This window comes from Dicentrarchus labrax, unplaced genomic scaffold (assembly GCF_905237075.1).
Source record: "Dicentrarchus labrax unplaced genomic scaffold, dlabrax2021, whole genome shotgun sequence".
NCBI classification, from domain to species: Eukaryota; Metazoa; Chordata; class Actinopteri; family Moronidae; genus Dicentrarchus; species Dicentrarchus labrax.
In genome coordinates, this window is record NW_026136704.1 from 17,394,880 (window position 1) to 17,411,804 (window position 16,925).

Below are 16,925 nucleotides of genomic sequence, written 5' to 3' on the forward strand. Positions count from 1 at the left end.
TGCAAAGACCTTTAAATTGTAAACTTATGGAGCCCTTTCAGTCAAGTACAAACAACAGTCAACAAACTTCACATAAACAGTGAAACTGTGGAGCGGTCATAAAGAAGTAGGTTCCTTATATAACTGTAAATTCAGTCTGAATGAACAGATTGCTGCTTCTCTACACAGCCTGATACTTAGGCTGTAGGTGTAAGCATGTGTGTGTGTTTGTCTGGGAGCATTTCTCTTCTCCCACCACTCATTTGAGATTCTGACGTTGAGGCTTACCAAGAAAATGCAATCAATGGATAGAAATGGATGTAACATCTAACTTGCACTGTATACGTCTTATAAACCATAAACATGATGGCCTGGAATATGTTTGAAACAATGATTACAATTTACAGTTGAGGGTAACACAAAGCAGATAACATGTGAGCAGCAGTGGGAATGAAGCTATCTTTTATTTACCATTACAAAAAACAAAAAAATGGCATTTAATTAGTCTCTGTTAGTGGCCATTAAGTAAATGTGTTCATTGAGGCATTTTTAATAACACCAAAAACAGCTACTAATGGATTGATCTTAGAGTGGAACGGAAACATTTGAAAGCTTTCACTCGAGTTATTTGTTGGACTTTTTGTGTATGTATTCTCTCAAATTCTGAAATAACTGAATATTTGGCTCCTTTGCATTAAGCAAACATTTCCTGCATTTTCCTTGTTTTAAGATTAAGGATTCAGGATGAATAATGAGGCAAAGAGAAAACTGCTCTCTTCTCTACAGAATGGAAGTGTTGGCTCCAGTGCAATCTACAATATCACCATCGACACGCTCTGTTCTGATCAGTAAATTCAGATTGGCACGACTTGTCTAGCAACCACTTGCCATTCTGTATTCAGTTTCCCCAGTCACCAACCAACTCAAATCAGTAGAAGTCTACTTTTAACTTCAGCTTTTAAATAATGCAATCAATTACTAGCCCAATTTGCACTAAAGTAAATGGAAAGGTAATGTTACGACATTTCCACTCTCAGTTGACTGTGCACACTTGCAGCATACTGTGGGTATTTAGCTTTTTGACTTTAGCGAGCGGTTCTAGAAACAAACTCATTACATGTTTGGGTAGTTTGTCTTCCAGGCGTATGGTGTAATAACACTTGCACATGCTCACATACTCACTCCTGTTTTTTGACCTTTCTGCGCTGTTTTACTCACAGGATGAGACACAGCTTCTAGGCAGAGACTTTTTTTAATGAGGAGGTAAACAAGTTCAGTGCTCCCTTTGCAAGAAAAGGTTTCAGGTTGGGATTGTGTATATGATTTCAGAGTTGGTTACATGTTTGGATGCTTTAAGTTGTATTCTTACAAACCTGCATGAGAACAGCAAACCGTTCATTTCCTTCATTCATGAAAAACCCTGAGAGGCAGTTTTAATTAAATATACATATTAAGTGGCTCATGTGAGAGCTCTTAAAGTTTCCTCATAAATTATGCTGCCATATATTAAAGGTTGCAACATTTTAGACCCTTTTTACACTTCTGAGATTGCATGAACACAGACATACACACACATACACACACACACACGATTGTCGTCCGTGTTATGGGATGAGATGAGACAGTGTGCATGAATAATGATGCATAAAGGAATCATCCTGTTCATCAGAGGGATTTAATGCACATCATGTAAGGTCTGGAATCCATACCTATTGTTTGGGACATGCAGTGCATATAGGCATATCTACCCAAAAACATTATACCCAAGATCGTTTTTATGAATATTTATTTTGTGTTGCCATGGTTATTATATTGTATTATTATTGTATAATATACAGAGAGCTGACTTTTCCACAGACTATTTGAAACCCTGTAGGAAATCATGTTCAGCTCAGCTGCTGTAAAAACAGATTGAAGAAACTGATCTGGCCATAACCTGCAGAAGTTTGAACCATCAGTGGCCTACAAGTTCACTCAGACTAGTAGTGTCAGATAACCTCATGTCATGCCCTCAGTGATTCCCTGTTGACCCCTCATTCAAAATAGGTGGCCGCTCTTTACCGAAGCCAATGGCTAAATTATTCAATTCAGATTTTTCTCTAAAGTCTGTAGGAAAGTCTTTTAGGTTGACTACCTCTATCACCCTGTGAAGACATTAGAATCGAATGACAACAGCTGCCTTACAAGGGGTTTCCCTTGTAACATTCAATGATAGCTGTTTTTATTTTACTTTGCTCAGTATGAAGGTCTGTTTCAGTGACAATTTGCCCTGAAGTCACATCTGCAGTTTGGGTGTAGAGATAGGGTGCATGAGGACACACAAGAAGCCTGAGAAGCACTTGAGGTCAAACCGAACCTGATGCATGAAGCCTCCCAGAGTCACAGTGGGAGAAAAAACAAATCTATTTACAATCACAGGGGTCTGACCTCAGCTGCAGTCATACCAACGCAGAGAGTCAGCAACATTTATTCATTTACTTAATGAAGGCTCATATTCATATTCACATTTTGCCCCCTCTCTTTCTACTCATGTTATTATTATCATTATAGATAATAATACACTTTATTTATACAGCACATTTATTAGCAATGGTACAAAATGCTTTGCACATAGAAATAAAATGAGACAAGGCAGATAAAATGAAGAAGTCCAAAGAACATGAACACAGAGGAAGTAAAGACAATAAAATGAACAAGAGCAAATTAATAAGAATAAAACAGGATATTTCCAGAACATTTCCAAAAGCCTTCATAAAGAGAAAAGTTTTAAGAAGACATTTAAAAGAAGCTATAGACTCAGTTGACTCAGTTCAGTAGGCAGAGCTCAAATAGCAAAAGCCCGGTCACAAACTGAGGAAATAACCAGTAGGGCTCCATCCGTGGATCTCAGTGATCAAAAGTTCACATACCAGATCAATACATAAGGGCATTAATATGCTCTAGGACTTTATGACTCATTCCTTACAAATCTATACAAGTAAATTTCAATATGTTATTAAAAAAGAAAATGTATATACTGGGGGTGAATGGAATTTAAACACGGTTCATTGCAAAGTATGTGGATCATCCTGAGTACTAAGATAAAACCAAAACTTTCTTATAAAATTCAGCACATATCAAACATTGATGATGATTATAAAACTTTCTGCACATCAGGTTATAAGAGCATTTTTTCAAACAATGTCAGACCTGACTTCTATTTTTCAGGGTAGAAATGATGTTCAGCAATTGCACAATGGTGCTTTTTATGTGCTAAAACACCCGCAAGTTAAAGGGTCAAACTCACTTGAACCTTTCAGCTGTCAGTGTGAAAGCTGGAATTATTAATGGCCACTGAGCTGTCTGTTTGTATCACAGACTGCACAGTCTGCAGTCGGTATGTAAGAGAAAGCTTCGTGCTTTTGTTTTTGTCTTTTTCTGCAGCGTGTCGTGAGCTTGTGTGAGAGGTTACAGTAGATTAAGTTCACACACCTGAGTTTACCATCTGCACATCTGTAACACAGGTGTCACACCTCCAGAATAAAGAGCTTCAAGCAACACAAGCAACTCAGACTAGAGATAGTTCAACAACTGTGTATATGTGTGTGAGAGAGAAATGAAGACAGGAAGTGGAGTGTGTGCTTGTTTCTGGACATTTTAGGTTATTAATCACCAGTGATAGCTCCATGTATGGAGTCTCTATCCTGTCTGTGAGATTGGGTGCTATCTAAGCCCCCCAGGGACAAACACATTCAGCTGAGACATAAATTGGGATTCATTATCCGCTTCGTTTTTTTTTTTTTTTTTGCCTTTCTCTTCAAGCTCTCTGTGTCTCTTTTAGCATATGTATAAGCATGTGTCAGACTTTGTTAATCCGTCTGAGAATTAATCCCTTTGAGATGCTGATTCCTCGTCCACGTACAGTATAGCTGTCCTGAGACCAGGCACAGCTGTGGGGAAAACCTCCTGAACAGAACATGTTATTGTTTAGCCATGCTGTCATTTACACTGTAAGATTCATTTAAGGCTCAAAGCACCTGATTTTTTATTGTTTACCTTAAGAGTTAAAAATGCCACTACATTCGCCAAGCGGATCTTATTCAGATAACCAATCCCTTCTGAGACTGTTGTATCATGCTCTGCACCAAAGGCATTTTGGATTCTAAATATTAGTTTAAAAGCTAGTTTTAAAAACTGGTTTCACATACACATTTTTATTCTTTACTCCCATGTACTAAATCTATGCATTTTGAATAAGTCAGAAAAAGAAAAACTATGGTTAGGTTAAACCTACATTATTCTTAATGTCTGTCACACAGTCTGTCTGTAGCGGTGCTATATTCTAATGGTTGTTAATATATTTGTTTTATCCCTATAACAAGATAATATAACTGATAGTTTTTGCTCTAATATGCTGATATGGTTGATTATTTTCCTGGAAACATCGAGAAAGTTGAATCCAACAAAAAAGACTTCAATCTGAATTCCTCTTCCTCTCTACTGACAGCATTTCCCGGCTGTGAGCGGGGCCTTCATGGATTCTCCGTACAATGGCAACACGTCCTTGCAGACGTCCACGTCCAACCTCAACGCCGGCTACTCTCGACCCTCAGAAGCAGAGGATGATGGGAAAGTGTCCAGTGACACCATTTGGCTGTGGATCGCTGTACTGGCAACCATTGGCAACATTGTGGTGGTGGCTGTGGTTTGCGCCTGTGCCTTCTGACAAGATGGAAGCAAAAATCCTGCTGCTGTTGGATAATGGGAAATACTGTATAGCTTGAAAGTATATTTTTCTTCAGAAATGATGTAAATAGCCTTACTTTTAGACTGATGATCTTAGATAAAGTGTAAGCTTTAGTTTGAGTTTTGAAAGGGAATTTGCATGGGATTCTTAGGGAACACAAAATTATTTCTTTATTTAAAGATTGAAATGACATCACAAATATGTCTGATAACTCCTTTTATTCAGTTCTACAGTGCAACAATGTTAAAAGAAAAGCCACAAAATTAAGGTTTAACACAATAACAAGAAGGGACTTCAAGAATGAAGATCTTACTTAAAATAGGCCAACTGGAAGACTTCATACCGACCAAATAAGACCACACACAGACAGATACTATGCATGTATACACTTTGTACCACATTTTATCAGACAGATCATCATCATCATCGTCTTATAAAACAAAGCATACTTTTATGTTACCCAGATAAGTTGCCATATCACTTACAGTACAGTATGTCTCATTTAAGAAGGACTTAATTCATTCTCTCAGATTTCCAGCAACCAGCAACTTCAATCACAATCCGTACATTATTCCAATAGCCTGAAACTATAGGAGCTTACTATTAAATTGACACTACATCAGCTGCTTCCTTAAGGACAGAGAAACTACATTCAGACAAACTTGTACTCAGGTCTGCCCTTTATAGTTTGAGATTTTAAATGGGTCACCGAGATTTTTTATTTGATCCTGCAAGTGAAAACAATATTAACATTTTTTAATGAGCAGTGGCCCTATAGCACAATACTAAATTTATTCATTGTGGATTCCAGGCTAAAAAAAAGCTGTGTCCTTAAAATAACAGTACTATGCTTGCCAATGGTCAGTTGGTTACGCAAGCCATGCTGGTGTTATATAAACCCATACAGCACTGGTTACACCACAAGCTCAGCAGAGGTCAACCTCAGAATTATAAGGATTAGACAAGATCATAGCTTGATCTCTTGGTGGATTCAGAAACCAGAGAGAGATCCACAGTTAGGGTTAGGGTTAAGTTAGTTTTGCGTCCTACAATAACCTGTTACATCCTCATGATGCTCGATCAAAGCACTGAACTCCAACCTGTATTGTCTATACTAGTCTTTTCTATTCTATTATTTTTATTCTTACATTTAAAGCACCCAGTATATTTGCTTGACTAACTCTGAATCCCCTATGCCTGTCCCCTTAGTTACTGTGGCTACACCTGCAAAGCTCCATTCATGGCACACATGCAGTTTTACAATGAAGACTTACTCAAAATTATTCTCAGTTCAATTCTCAGTTCTAATTAAGCTAACATTAGCTCCATCAGTTGGTGGAAAATGCAATTTCCACCAACTCTCTGGCATTTTAATGAATTGAGATGACTCGTTTCAAAACATGAAGCTTAAAGCTTAAAAATGCACTTAGAGGTTACATACATATATTGAGACTAAAGACTGAGGCTAAGCTGATTATGTTGCAAGCAAAAAGTCTGCATCCTCACCAGTTGATGATCCAGTGAAAAGACATGGAAATAAAGACACAGCATTGTTCATATGAAATGAAGAAATAGTTAGTATTATAAGGAAAAATTCAGATTAAAGTCATTCGGCTTAACTCATTCTGTGTTACTAACTAATCTAGGTGTTAGTAATGATATCCCTGATAAGGAGCCTGGGGTTGATAGAGTGTAAACTTTCCCATATAAAGAACAGGACAGAGATGCTAACATTTACTCTGATATAGCATCCGGAATCGACTTTCACACAGTGGGAAAATAGTACACAGTGGATTTAATGTGGTATGCAATGCTCCTTGGCCTTGGAGGTAACGCTTAGGTAATATACTAAAGCTTGCAGCTTGTGTTAAAGCAGACAAACATACTGTTTAATCCATTCCTTACACTGTCTAAACTTTATATATCAAGTATTTCTCTTACTATAGCACCATGTACACTGTTTCGGGATGTTGAGAAACCAAAAGCTTGACAGGCCTGCTGTGCCTAGTTATGGTTGCTAAGCTATGATTGGACAATTGCTGTGCGGGGGAGGGGGTAATGAGTGGTCAGTTATGACAATGTCATGCCATGACTAAAGCTTCTTTTTTAAATTGTTTCCATTACTTCTTTATAGTGTCCACACACATCCACACTGAGAGCTAATTTAAAATCTCCAGTTCATTGACATGAATGTCTTTCTCTCTTCTTCTTTGAAGAAACTGTAGCACCCTTTAAAAAGCCCAGAGGAAACAAATTCCATGTAGGAAGAAGCAGGGCTCAGCTGTGATTGAGCAGTGATTTGTTGAAATTTAACAAGCAAGGAAGGTCACGCAGGGGCATTCTGTCAGGGTTACTTTTTCCCCATTATAAGGATAAATACATCATTAAAAAGTGTAGTGACACTCTCTTTCAGCTCCCTCCAAATCACTCTTAGATTGTTCGTAAGGAAATGAAGGAATGAAGTGGCAAGGGTGGGAGAAGAAAAGGCAGAGAGAGAGGAGGTGGAGATACAGAACGTGAAGGAAAAGGGTAGATCATTTCAGGGGAAGTCAAAAAGCAAATTGAAGGAAAAAAAGAATAAAACGATAGCATTGTTCATCAGCCTGTTGCAGACTTTGTCTTCCTGCAGTTTGCTGTGACAAAAAACAATGCTGATGGAAGCAGTGAGACTGAATCAAAACTGTAAAGTTGTGGACCAGTATACCAGAACAAGGATCCGAAAGATGCTATAAATCTCCATGGAGCTGAGGGGAACTGCGGGGTAATAATTCTGTGACATTCTAGTATTCCAAAACCCAAATAGTCTAAAAAAATTTACCATCGGACCCAAAGCCCATTCATCTGACAATCAATGCTCATTCAAAGGCCTGTTGTTCCGAAAATTCACACCCTGGTATCACCAACTTACATACGTAACTTAACTGACTAAACTAACATAGTTATTTAACCCCAAATCATTATTATCATGTTTTTGGAAAAAACTGGCCTTCAAAGCCAACAGCAGCTTTTATATGAAATTAAATATGTGAGGCCATCAAGTACTATGTGAAACAGAAATCCTTTGAAATCAACACAGTCAGTAGTGGTAGTTCTATACGTACCCGTGCCACCATGCCGCCTCAGATGACTTATAAACATATTTATCTGCATCATGTAGTTTTAACCCAGTCAGAATAGATCATTCAGCCAGTGTCTTCCACTGTATGTGTTTATCTCTATCTCCCAGTTGAGATCCAGGCTGTGTGAACTGTCTCATCATCCTGTCAGTCCCCGGCAGAGTAATGAGATGTAATGCGCCTCTCGAGCTTACTATCCGGTTTTTCCTTTTTTCCCTCCCTCGCTTGATATCCCAGAGGGAAGTGTGCCCCAGCGGTTACTGGAGCAGTCAGAGCGGATTGAATCTCTGTGGTTCACTTTATTAGAAGATGATTTTACAGACAGAATAGAGCTAACTTCAGCCATAGAGAAATAATGTGTAACATTAGTCATCTGAGATAAAAAGTGGCAATGAGTGACACATAAAGTGAAAAAGGAAGATGAGAGGAACGATAATTAGTCAGGAAATGCTCATTTTCATTTGACAAGGAAAGAGACTATGTATATGAGTCGGAAATGAGTGGAAAGGATAGACGGTGGGTAAGAGGGGACAAAGGCAGAATGGAGAGGAAAGAGGTGGTGGAGGATGTTTGACAGATAAAAGAGCATTAATAGTAGAGAATGAGAATGAATTAGTAAAGTAGAGAAAGGACACATGAGTGTATGACAAGAGAAAAATCAACGACACAGGAGAAGTTAAGTGTACAGGTTTAAAAGAAAGGAAAGACAGATTCTGAGCATTATTAATGCCAGCAAATACTTTCATGTTATTTGATTCATATGGCTGATTTTTATGTCAGAAAGCAAAAGAAATCCATCTTTTAAGCATACAGGAAAAAACCTTTTAAACTACCAAGTTTAACTATGTAGTTAAAACTAGAAGTCATCAGTCCTCACCAATACCAGCAACCATACAGGACATATTCACAATAATTACAATAGACTGTGTGTTTGTGGTCTTTGTTTGGTTGGTCGAGGTGTCCACTGTTCACCACCTGCACTTTACCTCATCCAGCTCCTTCACTATCCAATCAGCAGCCAGTTTCTGTAGAGGCATGGACCTACATTATCAACCAATTAGACATCATCAGTGTGTATCTACCCGGTGATCCCAAGCTCTTGGAACTGACTCAGTGGACTACACAAAGAAGAAAGCATGTAAACATATGTTACTATGGACAAGACAATCTATAACACCCTCCACCCTGACAGTTATTCCCTCCATCTTACTGCTGACAAGACCTGTCTGCACAGTCACATGGAAGTGAAGGACAACATCTGTGCTGCAGTCCAACTCCAGATGCCTGTTGCCAACCCAGTAACCCCAGCGAATACACAAACCAGACAGGAGGTGAGACGTACAGTACTGTACTGTACTGGTGTGGTGCAGAAATGTGATGTAGGCCACCTTAATGAGGAACCAAGTTGTTGATGATGACAAAAATATCCAACATTAGGAGGTCACACTGTGGCCCTACCAGATAGGCCTATTTATATTGCAGTAATTCATCAAATGTATGCACCAATTTTGAAATACAATGCTTTTTTTAAATTCATGATCACATTTTTCTTTCTCCTAAAAAAAAAAAAAAAAAATAAAAAGAGCTTGTTAGCAGCATTAGTGTAACATCACTCAATGAAAGTGATGAGCCACTCTGCGGCAAATATTAGTCACAAAGAGCCTTTCTGCTTTTAAGGGATCATCCCCCCTGGGATTCATGCATTGAATCAAAGGTAATCTAAAAGTAACTAAAGGAGACAATCACGCCTACATTTTGTGGGAGAAATGACAAAACACACTTGTGTTGTTCTGAAAAGCTAAAGTTTAGTAAATGAATAAATTAACAGAACAGTATAATTTGTAATCTGAGTGGTATGAATTGAGACATTGCATAATGAATATTTTAAACAATAAAAAGGTCTTTAAAGTACACAATAACAGGAGTAAACCCTTTTGCTTTGTTTTTTTTTTTTTTTTTAAAAAAAGGTATCTTGCTCAACAAAGAGATGACATTACTAGGCCCCCAAGCAGCACTTTAAAGTGCTGTAAGTAAAGAAAATCCTCCACACTGGATATGAACCCAAGATGGCAGTATAACAATCTGCATGATCCAGCAACCTGAACTGACAGGATCTGAGCAGCAGGGGGTTCAAGTTCTCTGCTCCACTCAGAGTCTGAATACATCATCTGTGTTGGTCCAACAGTGTCACCCTGGATCAGTTTGTTGGGTTAACAGTAGTTTCACTCTAAGCCCAGTTTACCTTTTCAATCTTTGATGAATACAATTTACACTATTTTCATTACATCATTAGCTCCTTAGCAGCTGTAGAATAAAGCCTATGTAATTATTAATTATTGGTTCCTTATTTAAAAAAAGTACAATATACACAGTGATCTATTTGAATCATGTTGTACCCTCTGTTCTCTTCCTCCCTTCTCTTCCTCTGTCATCTCATACATCCCTCCTTTCATGCATGTGAGGCACCAGACCGTGAAGTCCACATTGTGAAACCCCCTCCTCTGTGCACACACGCACACGCACACGCACACACACACACACACACACACACACACACACACACACACACACACACACACACACACATGCACACACATACACACTGTCCTCACCAGACCTCTGACTCGTCCAATCTTTTCATCTCCTTTTTCCTTGGACATTTACATTTATGTAACTCATCATTAATATTGCAATAGTGTAGTCTCAACCTTCGGATCAGAGTGCTATGTGGGGTAGACTACTATGCAGGCGTGGTTGCTGGTGATTTCTCAAAACAATTTATTGATATTTGTTTGACACACTTTTTATTAAAAATGGTTTTCAAGTTGCCTGACACAGAATATTTACCAGACTGTGAAAACAGAGGGAATAAAAACTAAGAAAAGCAAAAGCTAGATAAGCTGAGTCATAAATATATGATTACAGATGTCCCTTAAAGTTTTAACTTTTAACTGAATATGCTTTCTGCTTCTGTAGAGATCCACACAGTCAATCTTTAAGGAAGAAGGACTGCAAACAACAGCTTGGAAAGGAGACTCATCTGTTTTCCCCAAAACAAACTACAAAAAAAACTACATTGAAAATCTTTCCTGGATTATAAGAAAAAAGGTACATGAAGATACAGATGTTTCAGGATGATGTTCTTCACCATCATACAGTATGGATTTGCAAGGAGAATGTGTAAAAACTGCGGCGGGGTGACATGAGGATCTTTTCCGGATGAGAAGACTGATACAAAAGGAAAAGTAACAACAGCCTATGATGGACAAATGTCTCCTAAAGGTCGTATTTGGTTGCAGGCCCACATCATACTCTCATCGACAACCCCAATGATAAAGAAATGTTTGAAGATCCCTTCCTTCCCCAAATATCCAATACCAAGGGGGTACTGAGTTATTAGGATATTTGGGAAATGTAGTTGCACAGTTCAAAGTGCTTCACCATTCAAATGACACAAATCCACATAAAGACTTTGCTGTTTGGAGAAGACAATAAAATAAGCTCGACTGGCTGTAACTACAGATTTCTTGTGAGGACAATTTGAGACTGGCAGGTCAGAGTTGTACAGATAAAACATCCAAACTCTGATGCAACTTGAATTCAAAATGTGTTTCCTATTTGAACAAAAATGAACACACTGGTGTTTAATCTTACAGATGGTTTGAACGGACTACTGTACGAATATGAAACAGTATGACTGTAAACTTGTGCAGCATTGTATGAATGATGGTTTTCTGGAGGAGGAGCAATGTTGATATGCTACCACTGCATGGCGACTAGCGGATTTCTTTCCTTCAACTGTCCTCCTTGATGGAGTAAACAATTTGCCTCCTGTCAGTCATTTGCACTTAAAAACAAAGCAAAACAAACTGCACTCTTAGATATATTAGTTAATATATGTGTCAGGTTTTGGCTTTAGGTTTCAATCTATATTTATATAATATGTTTTTAATCTATATCTTAGTTTGAAGTTTTATTTGAGGACTTCCTCTCTTTGTACATTTTCATTCATGCCATAAATCATATTTACTCGACTTCAAAGGACATTTTGTAAAGTTGGACCTTTCTACTGTATGACATTGACTTTTCTGTAATATAACTTCATTAAATTAATAGGAATATGCGATGTGTGTCTGTCCTATCAGCTTTATGAATGCTTGTCACTTTCAACTTATGGCAAAGTCATTATTCCAATTTCCACAATCTTTGTTACAAAACTCTGTGTAGTTCTACTCGCTGTTAACTTTTCTCTTTCCTGCAGAGGAGTGAAGGAGAACTTACAAGGACTGGCAGCACAATTGTAGAAGACAGAATAGTGAACAATTAGAATTAAATTAAATGTCACATTATCAGGGATACATTCATATAATTGCTCCTTTACTTTGTATGAATGAAGTGATCAAATCAGAGTGGTTGTACCAGCGAATCCTGACGCAGGCTAAATGGTAATTAATGGTAACATGGCTTCATCTTGATTTAGCTTCTTCTGATGTACTAATGATCACAGGCTTTCCTGTTTCAATAACACGATCACAGCTTCATTATACAGACATTAGAATAAGAATGTAATCTTTCTACCACAATAGTATAATCTTACCTTAACATATAACACACATTTATAGCTCAACACCCTTGAGAGTTTTGTAATAAGACTTTTTGTGTTTGGAAATACTGTTTGAGTTGTAAATGTATGTTTTATGTTGAGGTAAGATAACGTCATTCTATTGTAGTAGAAAGATGCCATTCTTCTTCTGAAGCTGCAATTCCATTAGTTGAAACAGGAAAAAGCCTGTAATCGTACATCAGAGGAAGCTACATAATCAAATGATGATGTGAACATGAAGCTTTAATGTTATCTTAATGGACTGTTGCCTCTCTTTAAAAGACTCAGATATTAGTTTAATGGAGCTGTGACATGTCCCTCCAGTTCCAAAACCATTAATTATTTGTACTCTGACTGAATCATGACACGTAGGCAACAAAGAGATAGAAGCTGGTAGAGTTTCTTTCTTTCTTTCTTTACTGTCATTGATTAGTTCACTCATTTTCTCCTTTCTCCACTTTTTTTCTCTCTTTATCCATTTCTTTGTCAGAAAGACAAATACTAGAGACAACAAACAGTTCTGTGTATGCTTGTTTGACTAAATATTCCTTTGAGTGTGACTTTTTGTGTGTCTTTGAGCTTCGTCAGGCATTGTAGAAGCGAATGATACTCAGCTTGTGTGTGTGTGTGTGTGTGTGTGTGTGTGTGTGTGTGTGTGTGTGTGCGTGTTTTTTGGATGTTAGCGCTTCAGGCTATCCCAGACACTCCATCTGTAGTCCTGCCAGGCATGGCTGTCTTTGGGGAGATAAGAGATCCTCCAACACATACAGATGAATTAATTAGTGTGCGAACACACACACACACACACACAAAGACAATGACACAAACAAACACAAGAAATCTATTATATTATTGAACACAGATTGATTCTTTTTTAATATTCATCAAGGTAACAGTGCCTTCAAAAATCAAACCTTTTCTTTTTATTTCCTTACATTTAATGTCACACCACCTACGGACTCAATATCATCACATACATTTGTGATTGTAGATTTGTTTGTTTACATTTTAAGGTTTACTTTTTTCACTGATAATGTTGGTTAGCATGACCAACCTCAGAGAGGAAGAGAAAAAACCAAGAAGCGTCCCTACAAACAATAGATATCGCTGATGGCCTCGGGAAGAGGATCACACGTTGTACAGAATCTAACCTTCACAATGACCAAATATGGGAAGTCCGAGTTGGAAAACACTGAAGATTGTCTTTTGCCAGTAAAGTAAAGCAATGTGTTTGGGTAACATTCAAGGTTGTAAAAGAACATATCTTGAAGAAAAACCATGACACTTGATCTACTGGAAGGAAAGCTGTTTTCTTACTGTGGCAGCAAAATAAGTGATCGCTGACTTCTCTGGCAGTATATTTAATCCAAGGAATTGGCCTGGAAAATAAAGTAGAAAGGGGATCAATGAATGATTAATGCAGATAATGAAGAATGAAGCAACAGTTTCAAGAACCAGACTGTTTGGTAAAATGATGTGATACGTTATAACTCCTTACTCCTGAGAACAGGGCTGCCTGACCCAACACCCTAATCTGTGAGGTAAACAAGATGTTACCCTGAAGACTTTCACCAGAATTAAGATAAGGCTAATTTATAATTTACAGTTCTATGTACCACAGTTTTGGAAAACAATAGTGAACAACCTTCCAAATGTAATTCTTTGTGTATAGAGCCAAAAGATAAGAAGCAAGAGAAACACATTTCATGATGAATGATGACTAAATAAATGATTTACCAATAATGTGTGCCATAAACATGTCACATTGGTTGACATTTATTTTTTATTTTATATATTTATGAAATATACTTTTAAATAGTACAGTTTGACTATTTTTAGAGGACAAAAGGTCTTTACAAACACCACAGTGTTTTTATTGAATAGTTGTACCAGTCAGGCTCAAAAATGTCTATATATGGTGCGAGAAGGGCAGAGGGAAACAATGATGTAAACTTGGCTCTCTTAGCCTCAGTTTTTCTTGGCAAGCAGGCTCTTTAGTTTTACCTTAGCAGGTCATTGTCACCTTAACAGTCAAATATGCTGAGAGGCCAGGGAAGTCTGTGCAGTAGCGAACACTCAGAGCTCTCATATTGACATTCACAATATATTATTTCATTGTACTGCGAGATTCAACAGCACATTGTGGGAATATCGATTGTGCTGTCTGACCATGCAAGTCCTCCAAGGAATTAAATATTGGACAAATCTGTAGTAAACAACTTATGTCCAGCGCCAACATTTAGTCTCAGTGAAAGTAGTGACCTTTAAGGTGAAAACAGGGGTGTGGAGGTTGGGGTGCGCCACCAAGGATTCAATTGCTGAAAACCGGGATCTGCCACACCTACACAGTTTTGACAAATGGTCTAAAGAGCAAAGTGAGCAGTTTTCTAAAATACGTTTTTTGGCTAGTTATGAACATTTATTTTCACTCAGTTTTTTGTAGATACTTAATTACACAATCAACTTTGACATCATATATGCAGTTTTACTATTCCAAGCCACATTTCCAGTGGCTTTAAATCAATGTAAGGCAGCCGCTTTGCCTCCAATATACAACAACTGCTGACTTACTGTATGAGTGTGTAAGAGAATAAAGTCTGAGTCAGTGTGCTGGTTGCCTTAATAGCATCTGTGTGTGTAGGTGTGTGTGTGTGTGTGTGTGTGTGTGTGTGTGTTTGTCTGTCTTTTCCAGTAAAGAATGACTCACTGACTCAGTCATTCTAGTCATTTTAAAGATTAGAACATTTTACAAGCTGAGTATAAACAATGTCTGCAGAAAATACTTTTTAGTTGTTACGTGGCACAGGTCTGATCATGTCTTAGCAGATCTGATCTACTCATGGCTTCATAACTTTGTAGACTTTCGTTTTCCAGTGCAAACAGCAATGTAAAGCTCTGACAGGATTTTATGAAAAAACAAATACTCAACTGACTTGGTCATAACAAAAGTATTGATATACTGATCCAGGAAGACAATATCCTGAGAGACCACATATGAGTACCTTTATTGTTCATTACATACCTGTTTATTGTGGTGTTTTTGTAGGTTCTGCAATGAACTTAGCAATGCATATTTCAGTTGTCATGCGCCAAAGCATGCTAATTACACAAGGGGAATCCATTTTATTAAAATCCAGCAATAAAGAGATAGCTGACCTTTTTGGCGTATTTGTCTGGTATATTAATCGGATGCCACAATCACCTCAAGTTAATTCAACAATATAAAAAAAAACATCTCTAATGAGGTTGTGATGATCATTTTTACAAAAAAGGTTTAGCCGAGTAATATACGGAAGTATTTGTTGCATGCAGAGCAATGCATTTGTATTTCATATTTAATAACAACGATTTATCAACAATTTGTCATGTTAAAGCAGCAACAAGGAAGTTTTCATTTTCTGAAAACCGGTATCCAACTGAATCCGACTGGCTGGCAGGCATTCAGAATACTTTTTTAGAAATAGTCAGTTATCTGGCTGATAGTTTTGTTTGTTTTAAGTTATATAGAGACATCAGTATCAAATGGAGACTGTTTAATAACCAGCTGAAGACTCAAAGTAGTGTGTTTAAGCCATTAAACATGTGATGAATCCTGAAGTTGGGTAACATGATGAAGTGCCCATCGTTCTGTTTAATCTTGGGAACGTCTGGCTGTAGATGTGTTTCTATCTGAGAGTGCAGAGTGATGAAGTGTCTGACAGACAGCCAGCCAGATGGGAGTCACTCTCTGATCTGAAAGGTGGCTGCACAATAATGAGACACAGATGGTAGTGGTATGTCACACAGAAACACACACACACACACACACACACACACACACACACACATGCACACACAAAATATGCAGATACACACACTACCCGTCCCCTAATCTACAAAATGCTCAGTAAACTGTGAAATTTCATTAGCATTTTGAAAAAACAATTTTTTAGTTCAATATCTGTTTTTAAAGGTTCCGTTTGTAGGATTTGGTGGCATCTAGCGGTGAAGTTGCAGATTGCAACCAACTCGCCTCGACCTCCCCTTTCAAGCTTGTAGGAGGAACTACAGTGTCTGTGAAACTTGCCAAAAAACATGAAAGGCTACTGTAGAAACATGGTGTCTTCCGTGGAAGAGGACCCACTCCCTCTGTAGATATATAAAAGGCTTATTTTAAGGTAATGAAAACACAATGACTCTCATTTTCAGTTGATTATACACTAATGAAAACACACCCATGAATATTATATTCCATTTCTGCCATTTTGGGCTAGTCGAGGGCAGAAACCATAAGTTCGAACACAATACTGACGTACTATCACCTCCTAAATTGGGTTTCAAACAATTGCCTATCTAGCAGGCACAGAGCAACATTAGCATTCATTAAAAGATGTGTTTCTGGCCACAACCAGTCGATTGTAAGCATTTAGTTCTGTTTTGGTCTCCACCAACTGCTATGGGAAGTGTTATCACTGCTAAATGCTCCACTATGTTGAGCAGGTATAGTCGCTAGCTGTTTCTG

General features: G+C 37.8%; 1 long non-coding RNA gene across 1 annotated transcript; it reads left to right on the forward strand.

Moving 5' to 3' along the window:
• The first annotated feature begins 4,702 nt into the window (after positions 1–4,702).
• Positions 4,703–11,947, forward strand: LOC127363014 (uncharacterized). Its single transcript, XR_007884647.1, has 2 exons — positions 4,703–9,152; positions 10,798–11,947. It is a non-coding gene; the product is annotated as an uncharacterized LOC127363014 (long non-coding RNA).
• Positions 11,948–16,925: the final 4,978 nt, after the last annotated feature.